The sequence below is a fragment of the Dermacentor silvarum genome, chromosome 5 (assembly GCF_013339745.2).
Source record: "Dermacentor silvarum isolate Dsil-2018 chromosome 5, BIME_Dsil_1.4, whole genome shotgun sequence".
Taxonomy (NCBI): Eukaryota; Metazoa; Arthropoda; class Arachnida; order Ixodida; family Ixodidae; genus Dermacentor; species Dermacentor silvarum.
In genome coordinates this window covers 173,140,215-173,152,112 of record NC_051158.1, presented here as the reverse complement: position 1 = coordinate 173,152,112, position 11,898 = coordinate 173,140,215, and positions in this window count along the sequence as shown.

Genomic DNA, 11,898 nt, shown 5'->3' with positions numbered 1-11,898 from the left:
TCTCACATGTGCTCTTGGGACAAAGGAACAACACAGTAGTGTAAACAATCAAAAGGGCATTTTTGTACCTTTCATACACTAATACACACTAGCCGAATTACAACCAATAGAACATTCACACGGGCGCGCGACAAATCAAGGAAGTCCGACTCACCGCGACCCGATAGCAATCGAATACGTTCGCCCCATGCTATGACACCATCCCCTAGTCGTTCACGTGTACGGTCACGCGAACGATGGCGCGTTCGAACGATCCGTGTTTGTCCATACCGGTGCCCCGCTCCGAGCCACGCGAGACGTCTCGCGAAGCGAGGATCGGCGCACGCGCGTGACGTCCGCGCCGCTCACCGATCCCAACCGAAAAAGAGAGCGCCGTTGTCCTTTTTCTCCCAAGTCGCCCCGCCGTTCGGTGGCGTTGGCATCGCGACACTCGCGTCATCTCTCGCAATACGCCGCAACCACCGCGACAGCCGTCGGCACTTAGCTATGCGGTGAAGCCGGATTACAGGAGACGCGTGAGAGTCGCGCATCCCCACAACTTATACTCTACATCCTACAGTCAAATTTCCGTTCTGCGCGAGACTGAAAATACAGCAAATCATACCTCCTTCATAACTTCAAGACATTGCATCAATAAGCACAAACATTTCAAAGGGAGCTTTAGAATCTATTCGCGAGGCCAAATTTCAAACTACAGGCAACAGCACTTATTTATTTTACAGCGTAAGCTGTTATGGGCTCATTCCAATAGCTGTTTCAGGTCGCGATGATGCTGCCGCACCGTAGCCACTATCGCATGCGAAAAAAAGTACCTGCTCTCCGCCGGGATCGAACCCAGGCCCGCTGCGTGGGAGGTGGATACTCTACCACTGAGCCATGCAAGTGCTTGCTATCAGAGAGTGGGAAAATGTACTATAAATGCGCCCTATGCAGGCGCGCAGGCACACGACGAGATGTGATTCAGACGCGGAACGCAAGCAACGCGGTCCCAAGCCTCCGCCGGTATGGTGGCTCCATCTAGTTGAGGCGCCGGAAAATGCAACCTTTCAGACACTGTAAATTTTGCTGCCATCTTAACTAGATGGCGCTAACATACCGACGGATGCTCGGGATCACATTGATTGCGCTAGATTGGGCGCGTTGCAATGGGAGCGAATGTGACAGCCGTAGTTGCATTGTTGGCTGCTTGGCTGGGCCAAATGGCACTAGCCATCGGCGATGGAACGCGATGGCTTGCACACGCGACGGCGTCCCAAGTAGGCCGCGTTGGGCGTGTTGCAATGGGAGCGAATGTGACAGCCGTAATTGCATTGTAGGCTGCTTGGCTGGGCCTACGTAGCCATCGGTGATGGAACGCGTCGGCTTGCACGCGCAACGCGTCCCAAGCGTGTTCCTTACGGATTCAGTCAAATTACTAGGTAATATTGTCGAAACGCTCGTCTATCTTACGCTGTGACTGTGCTGCGTGTGCCGTGCAGGCCTGGCATTTTTTTCATTGGGTTGCTTAGTTTTTTTTGTTATTGGGTTGTCAATAATATTCCTACCACCTGTTTCTTTCATTCCCTCCTTTCTTTCGTTTATTTAATTATTTTGTAACGAAGAAGTGCCAGTTTTCCAGGTGCATCTGCAGCGTATGAAATACAATGAAGAAGTGCCGGTCATTCAGGCGCATCACCAGCGCTTTACGCACGAGGCCGGTCCTGACAGCTCGCAGGGTTCTGACTGCCGCACCGAGTTCGACCTCTCAATCCTTGCGTACGCTGTCAATAGACACCTTGACATTTGGTGGAGAGTGTGGGGTACGAATCCATCAACGGTGGAACTTCGAAGTCAAACCCTTCAACCATCTTGGCCCATGCCAGACGATCCCGCGCAGCCTTCTCGAACCATGCCAGACGATCCAGCCCAACAAGCTGCAGCCACAGCATCACCTGTCATTTGTCCTGGTGTGCAGTGTCAGCGGGATCCGGCGATTTTCGCGGGTACCGGTGATCACGACGTCAAGGACTGGCTCACCTCGTACTAAAGAGTTAGTGCGCACAACCGCTGGGACGATACGGCAAAGCTCAACAACTTGAGCAACTGTTGCACATTTGTGGTATCGTAACCACAAATCCGACATCCTGACATGGTCGGTGTTCTGCTTTCCGTAAACTTCAGGACGAACAACGCCTGCGCGGACGCGCCCAGCAACCAGGTGAGAATTTCACCAGCTACATCGAAGACGTCATTAGTCTGTGCAAAAGAGTCGATGCAACGATGCCAGAAGCCGACAACATCAGGCATATTCTCAAAGGAATTTAGGACGATGCCTTCTAGATGTTGATCGCCCGAAACCTGACCATAGTGTCTGTCGTCATTGTGCAAACTTTGAAGGCAGCGAGTAGTCACACGACATCCGTCCTCAGAATTTGCCTCTGTCTCAGGTCCGACGCTAGGTGCTGACAAGTTGCCTCTAATGCCTGGGTTCTCAAAGTGGGTTCCGCGGAACCTACGGGTTCCGCAGGCCCCTGCTCGGGGTTCCGCGAGCCACTGATAAATTTTCCTTGGTCCCGCTCTCGACAAGTGTCTAAAACGGCGAACACGAGGTGCGCTTGATCAAAAGAACCTCCATTACCCATGCCCGAGTGTCAAAAAGCACATCACAGTGCGTAACAGCAACGCGCGAACTGCACAATAAATACGCAAGTAGCTTGTAGCCACCCAACCTCTGAGAACGGGCAATGCGCCTAAGCTTTCGCACTTGAATCTCGGAGGCCGTAACTTACCACCATGCGCCTTTCTCCTATTTGTAGATAGGGTAGGTGCCGATAGCGTGCACACTGACCTATACGTTGGAGGAAAAATAAAGAAAAAAAAAAACGCGGAGCACCGCAAATGCGCGCCGCAGAAGAGCAAGAACGGCGTAGCGTCCAACCGAAACGAAGCGGCGCAGTCCGCATCGCCGTGGTCCTCAGCGACAATCGTACGCGGCACGTGACTGACAGCAACGCCGAAGCACTTCGTGCCTAATTGTGCCTTTAAAGCCTTTATTCTTGCGTTTATCGCCGCGCGTAACAACGCGTTGGCGGCTAGCCGCGTGCCTCCGTAAGTGCGTAGTCGCTATCTCTGATCGCGTCGATAACCACCGCAGTTTCGTCCGCAGCGGTTGCGGCAAATAGTAGTTTCGTTTTCACTCGATGCGCGCGTCGGCTGCGTGCCTTCACAACTGCGTAGTCCGCCTCCCATGGCAGCGTCGATAGCGAGTTAGCGACCGCAGTTTCGTCCGCACTTCTTGCAGCGAAAGGTAGTTTCGTTTTCACTCGATGCGTCTGTCAGCCGCCTGCCTTCTGAACCGTAAAGTGGCCGTCCATGATCGCGTCGATAGCGGCCGCGGTTTCGTCCACACTTCTTGCAGCGAACGGTAGTTTCGTTTTGACTTGGTGCGTGCGTCAGCCGCCTGCCTTCTGAACCGCAAGGTCGCCGTCCATGATCGTGTCGATATATAGCGGCCGCGGTTTCGTCGACAGCGGTTGCGGCAAGTACTAGTTTCACTTTTACTCAGTGCAAAGCTGTCAAAGATAAAAAGCACCGGCTACATCGCGATGGACGAACAATTTGTTGGCGAGCAGCTGAGTGGCGAAAAAATAATCGGGATGTGCGCCCGTTGGTGCAAAGTGCGTCTCAGATGAAAACGCGCGCCGCGAAGGATGTCGCGAGGCCTTCGCCGCTGCTAGCGCTAATCAGTCATGAGCTGAAGAGAATTTCAGCTTCCGCACTGGTCTTGTGCTAAATAGAAACAAGATTTGACGATTCATTCAGTAAATAAAAGTGTGTTGACGTAGTGCAGCATTTGTTTGTTTTCTTGATACCCTCGATAATTCGGTTAAATCGGGGGGGGGGGGGGGGGGTTCCTTGGCACTTTATGGAGCTTAGCAGGGTTCCCTGGGATGAACGTACCTGAGAACCCCTGCTCTAATGCACCAGATAAAGGAGTTCGTGAGAGAAGTTGCTCGGCAGCTTTCCATGGTGCCCTTTACGAACGCGTAACCATACTCCCCATTGACACCGGGGTTACAGACTGTCATCAAGGAACAAGTCGCTGAGTGCCTGCCAGCTGTTATTCAACCGCCTATCGCCGCGGCACCCTTGATGTACGCTCTGACGTCGGTGCAAAGCTGCCCTTCGCTCCACGTCCACCTCTCGAAGCTGTTGCGCGACCGCCCCCGATTCCCTTCTCGCTGCCTGCACCACAGCTACCACGCCAGCCAAATCCTTGGCACACAGCGGACAACCGCCAAATTTGCTACCATTGTGGTATTCCAGGACACATTGCCCACTTTTATCGACGCCGTATGCCACCTACTTATGATTACCTCCGACTGACGCCAGAGGTAACTGCCGCTCAACAGCTACAATCTCCTGTGCCGAAGTTACTGATATCCCTCCTCAGTCAGCCGCCATCGTCTCCGTATCTTGCGCATCAGCAAGTGATGCACCCATGCTATTCACGCCATGTGACTTATTCGCCCATCACCATTCTCTTTCGTTGTCCTTTACCCTCATAACCCTCAGTGCTGGCCATGGTGTGATGTGTGTGTACAATGTGTCTTTCCTGCCGATTACTTTGCATTGCGGAGAGTGCCTTGGTTATGTTCAAACTGTGGATTCTTCAATGCTCTTTGATGCTCTCGACAACGCGCATTGGACGTCCCTCGCCGCGCTCGACAGTGCGACTCGACCACTGTTGGAATGCTTCCATCCGTCGATCTCCTGTGATCTGACAACAACACAACGCGCACAACTTTTCAGCCTGCTACGCAAATTTACCTCCTTTGACTGTCATCAACATTCTCTCGGCCGCACCACCACAGTATTGCACAGCATCGACAGTGGTTCGCACGCCCCACTCCGGCAGCGTTCTTACAGTGTCTCAGCTTCTGAATGCCATGTCATTGACGAATAAGTGAGCGATATGCATCGGCGTGGCATGATTCAGCCGTCCCATAGCCCGTGGACATCACCAATCGTCCTCTTAAAAAAGAAAGATGGTTCTATTCGCTTCTGCGTTGATTACAGATGTCTTAACAAAATTATGCGCAATTATGTATATCTCCTACCGTGCATAGACAATGCTTTTGACTGTTTGCAAGGTGCCGAGTTCTTTTCCTCTTTGGATTTGCGGTCTGGATATTGGCAAGTCTTCATGGCAGACAATGACCGCTCCAAGACGGCCTTTATCACACCAGATGGATTATACGAATTTAATGTCATGCCATTCGGCCTCTGTAATGCACCTACTATTTTTGAGCATATGATGCACAGTATTTTGTGCGGTCTCAAGTGGCACACATGTTTGTGCTACCTAGATGATGTCGTCTTCTCACCTTATTTTCCGACTCACCTCCAATGACTAAGAGAGGTATTAAGCTCTCTGACTATGGCTGGCCTGCAGCTTAACATAAAAAATGCTTCTTTACTGCTCGTAAGCTTACCATCTTAGGCAACATCGTATCCAAAGAAGGCGCGCTTCCGGATCCTGTAAAACTCCGTGCAGTTGCGGAGTTCCCCAAACCCACCAACCTGAAGACACTACGTAGTTTCGTCGGCGTCTGCTCCTATTTTCGCCGCTTTGTGAAGAACTTCGCTATGATCATTGCCCCTTTGACTCAACTGCTGGCTGGAGACAATGCCTTATCCGCCTGGTCGAAAGCATGCGATGACGCGTTCACGACCCTTCACCATCTGCTCATCTCTCCTCCTATTCTGCGACATTTTGACCACGCTGCCCCAACTGAAGTCCATACAGATGCTAGTGGAGTCGGCCTTGGAGTGCTCCTTGCCCAACGCAAGCGTGGTCTTGAGGAATATGTTGTTGCTTATGCTAGCCGCACGCTGACAAAGTCGAAGCTAAACTACTCTATTACAGAAAAGGAGTGCATAGTGACACTCTGGGCTTGGAAATTTCGACCTTATTTATACGGCCACCAATTTGATGTAGTAACGGACCAGCATGCGCTGTGCTGGCTCTCCTAATTGAAAAATCTCTCTCGCCGCCTCGCACGCAGGGTGCTCTGTTTGCAAGAGTACGACATCCGGGTCGCGTACCGCTCTGGACGCAAGCACACCAGTGCCGATGCTCTTTCCCTTCCCAATTTCACCTGACGTACACAGTCTTTGCCCACTCAACTTTGTTCTCTCAGCACTTGCCATCGATGACATGCGCTCTGACCAGAGCAAAGACCCGTGGATTTCTTGTTGGCGTTTCTTGCTGATCCTGCCACTCTTACGGCATCAAGGGCTCTACGGAGGGAGGAACATTACTTTGTTATTCGCGACCAACTCCTCTGCCGTCGCAACTATCTCCCCGAGGGTCAGCAATGGCTCTTAGAAATACTGCATCATCTTCGGGCTAATTTATGTGCATTGTTTCACACTGGTCCCCAATGTGCACACGGTGGTGTGTTAAAGACCGACACCTGCCTTAGGATCCAGTATTACTGGCCTGGCATGAACAAGTTCGTTCGCAAATACGTCCGCTGCTGCCTCGACTGCCAGCACCGAAAGTCAGTCCCTACCTCCACTGCCGCACCTTTTCAGCCACTTTCTTGTCCATCCCGTCCTTTTGATCAAGTCGGAATCAACCTTTACGGTCCGCTTCCTTGTACCGGTGCTGGCAACCGCTGGAGTATCGTTGCAGTGGATCATCTCGGATGCTATGCAGAAACAGCTGCACTTCCATTTGCAACTGCCCAAGATGTTGCATCCTTCAAACTGCGGTATTTTGTTCTTCGTCACGGAGCCCCTCGGGAACTTCTTAGTGATCGAGGCTGCGCTTGTCTATCTGAGGTCATGACGTCGCTTCTGAAGCAGTGTCACATTATCCACAGGACCACTAGCGCATACCATCAGCAGACGAACGGGTTGACGGAGCGTTTCCACCGTACTCTCGGTGACATGCTCGCCATGTACGTTGCGTTCGACCATTCGAACTGGGACGCTGTGCTTCCGTTTGTCACGTTCACCTATAATACTGCCACTCAAGCTACCACTGGTTTTTCTCTGTTTTTCTTACTGTACGGCCGCGAACCTTCCTGCACCATCGATACCATTCTACCCTACCAGCCTAATTCATCGGAATGTGTTCCTGTATCTCAAGCTGCACAGCATGCAGACAACTCACCCGTTGTCTTACCACCGCAGATCAGACAGAACAGAAGCTTCGTCATGGTGGCTCTGTCCCTCCCCTCAAGCTTCCCTTGCGATTCATTGGTTTGGCTGTGGGTTCCACCTTTAGCTCGCGGCCTTTCTTCTAAGCTGCTCCCAAGATATCATGAACCTTATCGTGTAACTGCACAAACTTCCCCTGTGAATAATGTCATAGAGCCTGTGTCGTCTTCTGATCAGCGCCATCGCAGTCGTGAAACTGTTCCCGTAGATCAGCTCAAGCCCTTCTACGATCACTGTATGTTACCATATGCTCAGGTCGCCAGGATGACGTCTTTTTCTCTGCGGGACAAATGTAATGAAGAAGTGCTGGTCAGCCAGGTGCCTCTCGGGCGTATGAAATATGAAGAAGTGCTGGTCAGTCAGGCGCATCAACAGCGCTTTACGCACGGGGCCAGTCGTAACTGCTTGCAGGGTTCTGACTGCCGCACAAAGTTCGACCTCTCAATCCTTGCATACCCTGTCAATAAACACCTTGACAATTTATTCATTTTTTCCCACAAGCACCATTTCTGCCACTACCTTTATTCTCTTTTTAAGAGACGGAAAGTTCAGTGACCACCAGAGCAGGCCATTTTCACGAAGGGAGAAACCTGCAGTGACACGTCAACCGGCTGACACACGGCGCTACCACACTTTCCTTTCCTTATTTAGTAGCACATTCTTCCATTCAATTCTACACCCTCGCCGCTAACACACCCTCGGTCGTTGCCTCACCCACCCGCCTTACCTTCTCTCCCCTTTAGAAGAGCCTTACCTATGTATACTGTGCCAAGAAGAGCATATGTCACCTTGAAAAAGGCAAGTCCACTTGTCGAAATGTCGGCTCCTGCTTTAATCTTGTTTAACATAGGCAAACATAGGCATACTAACTAAATTAACAAGCATGGTGTCACACATGCACAAGCAAACATAAACACATATCACTCGATGACCGTGGAAACTCGCTGTCAAAACGCTGGAGTGAGGAAGCGCGGCAGCAGTAGCGAGCGAAATTCACCTTCGTGCTGTCTCTTGTATCAACGCAAACTAAGCTATGAAAGCACAGCATGTGGTGGACTTTGTCCCCGTCGCAGATGGCTTTCAAGATGCAGTGGCTCAGAGTATAATGGAGAACCTGGAGTGTCCATATAAGTGCTATCGCAATGATAAAACATACAAGCCGAATATCCGTGTAACATTCCTTTACTTCGTACCATAGCACGAGAGATGTACTTCCGTTTCGTCTGCTCGTTCCCACGTCTTGCAGTCACGCACGTAGAGAACTGTAACAGTTCATTGTCAAACTATGTCATTTTCTACCGTGTTTCAGCGCACGACCATAGTGTTTCATCCACTCGCGCCTACCTCAGTGTTTATGTGACACTGACTTATCATACCGCTAGTTAGCGGCATTGTATCTGACGGTGGTTCCATTGGTTTAACGACGTGGTGTCACAGTATGGATCAATGAGCCAGACCAGCCTCTCCAAACATTCACGCACTGAGGGATCCATTTCGCAGAAGCAGCCAGACAACAATGCAGGTGTTCTTGTGCACAGCTCCCAAGATCGTGCACAGAGCAAAACAAAACGAACACAACTGCTCGTGGGTTCGCGCGCGAGACCGTCACTGAAAGTGCGTGCCGTACAGCAAAAACCCGAGAAAAAAAAAAAAAGGCGGGGACTGTGACGTGAATGCGATCCTCCAGCTCCGGTATGGGAAAACACAGGGAAGAAATTTTGCTTGTGAAGGCAGCGAGAGGAGGCACTGGTGAAGGCTAGACGGGGCAAATGGCGAGAGTGTCGATGAGGGCAGTAGCTTGTGGGAATGCTCGGTGGCAAGTAAGAAGCCCTTCTTCACCTAGCGTATTATTATCTTCGAGGGAACTCTCAGCTATAGCTACCTATGTCAACTATAGCTAGCAGGCCGAGATGGCTGGTGTCTTGATGCACGCCGTGTTTCCGTGCGCCTATTTAGAGGCTGCGCAATCTGAAGTTTCGAAAGTTTCAAATAACCGTAGCAAGATGGAGGACGAAGCATGGCTGGTGCTCTTCAACATGCCAGCATTGTGAAAGAAAGTGGTTCTGGTCATCGATGATGATGATTGTTGTAGTTTGTTGGCGCAAGGGCCAGATGTGGCCAAAGAGCACCAAGGCGATGATAATGGCTTGTCAGTGGTATGAATAGTGAATTATAAGGCGTGAATAAAACAGATGTGGCATGGCTGTAAAGGGGCCTAAAGATAGTCACTGTAAAGTGTGTAAAATCTATGGGTAATAAGATTATGGCAATGACTAATGAAGTGTGCTATGGACACGAGAGATGCATTGTGAAAGAATTATAGTACACTAAAATATGTCAGAGGCAAAAGTTTTCAACAAGCACTACTGCCTTAACAGAGCCCTTTAAATGCAAGGGCCTGGAGGCATGTGCTATACTGAACTACTATCACAGCAGCATCCTCTAGAGAGAGGATGCGCTACGAAATTATTGCACTAGTAATATGCAGAAACACATCGTTCAAGAAGCCTAGGACAGCTTTAGTGCTAAAAAGCGGCTCTTCATCAAGAAACATAGCAGGATGGAGAGGAACACAATAGCGGTATGCTACAGGGAAATGTTGCCTTCTCTCTATTTCGGCTTCCCGGCACTCCAGGAGGACGTGAAGGACGGTCGGCCTCTCACCACATCTAACAAAGGTTGGTGGTTCATCACCAGTTAGCAGAAAACTGTGGGTGCCATATGTATGTCCTATTCTGAGCCGACAGAATATCAGTTCGCCGTGTTTTCGTTGTGGAGGGCCAGAAACCTATCTGTGGCTTTATCAAATGAAGCTTATTATTTGTTTCAGCGTCCCACAGGCGCTGCCAGTGGCCTCGCAGTTTCCTTCGCAAAAAAGGCTTCAGATCTGTGGAGGGAATAGCAGCGGCAGGATTAATAGCTTGTGATGTAGTTGATCCAACTGGTCCGCTAGCACAGTGCCCTTGATGCCTCTATGGCCAGGCACCCAGCATATAATGACATGCTGGTTTGATATATATGCTCTGCATAGAGTGGAATAGAGCTCAGTGAGTACAGGATTTTTGTGTTTGCAGAGTGACATCAGGGCTTTCACGATGCTTAGGGAGTCTGTAAATACAATTGCTTATTGAAGTTTTGATTTCCTTATATGATTAACAGCCAACAATAGTGCATGAGCCTCAGCCGTAAAGATACTCATTTCCGGGTGGAGTACACCGGATTCCGAGGCCGACGGCTGCATAAGACACCCCGGCATGTGACTTGGAAGCGTCTGTGTAAAACTCTGTACACGAGTACTTTGACTGGAGTTCTAAGAAATGCATTTGAATGTGTGCTTCTGGCGCGTGTTCAGTGACCTCTACAAACGATGTATCGCAATCTACGAGTTGCCACTGCCATGGCAGTAGCAGTTTCACTGGAGCCATAGGAAAATGTTCAAGAACTGGAATACTCCTTTCCTCACTGAGGTTTCTTACACACAAAGAGAACGGCTTTCTCGCTGCAGGTCGGTTATGGAAGAGTGTGGCAGCAGTCGCATCATTTATTGTTGAATAAAAAGGATGTTCAATGTTCGCTTGTACTTTCAGAAAATATGTAAAACTGCTGTATGACCGCTGCAAATGAAGCGACCACTGATTCGATTCTATGTTGTGGCTCTGGATTGGACTTGTCCAGAAAGCACCGGTCGCGAGGTAGATACCCAGATGGTGGATGGGGTCTAGGATTTTTAATACACTTGGCATTGCTTAATTGCTCCGTAATCAAGGCGTGAGCGGACAAGACTGTTATACAAGTTAAGCAAACACTTTCGATCCCTGCCCCATGTTGTGCACGACAGAAGCTTTAAAAGGTTCAGCATTTGCCAGCAAAAGCTAGTACGGTTTATCATGTGTAGTCAAAGGGCATGCGCTGCAGTGCAAGGGCAAAATGGACCTTTTTCTGGTCTTTAATGAAAGCTGGTGCTCCCTTAGCCATTCATTTATACAACGGCCCGTTTGACTGATGTAAACCTTCCCACAGGATGGGGATTTCGTATACAACCAAAGTCAAGCATCCAACGAATTGAGAGGCATGGCGCTTAGTGCAGTCTTGCGGGCTCTTTCCGCAGGCGAGTCCGTCTAATACTCTTCTATTGCTTTCAATGCTTTGCCTTTCGATGCAAGATTGGTGCTTGGGGTAGGTGGTGGTGTCGCAGGAATTGTGAAGTTAAGAAAAACCAGGCACCTGAAAACTCATGATTTTATTTAATGTTTTACTACCAGTATATTTATTTTGAGGCATCTGCAAACAAAAATATGCTTCGCTATAACCAATACCATGACAGATCAATTCCGGTTTAGTAATAGCAGTAAATTGTCCTCTGAAATAAAGAATAACCAACCAACTTTTATATTTATTTTGTTACGTACAATAAGTTATTACATCCATGATCTTATATTGAGGTTCGACTGTACATGAAGAAACATACAGTCAACGACCGATTTTCTGGACACCTTCGTGGCACCGCCCGGTACCCCAGAGAATAAATGTGAAAGAACGTCTGAAATTTCGGATGCAAGAAACCTTTGCTGTCCAATTTTCCGTACTTCTTGCCATGACCACAAGCCGTCTTCATACCATGATTGTCCCTCCAGCGTTGTCACCCCGTGGTCCTCATGCCATCATCTTGATATCATCTTTGTCATTCCT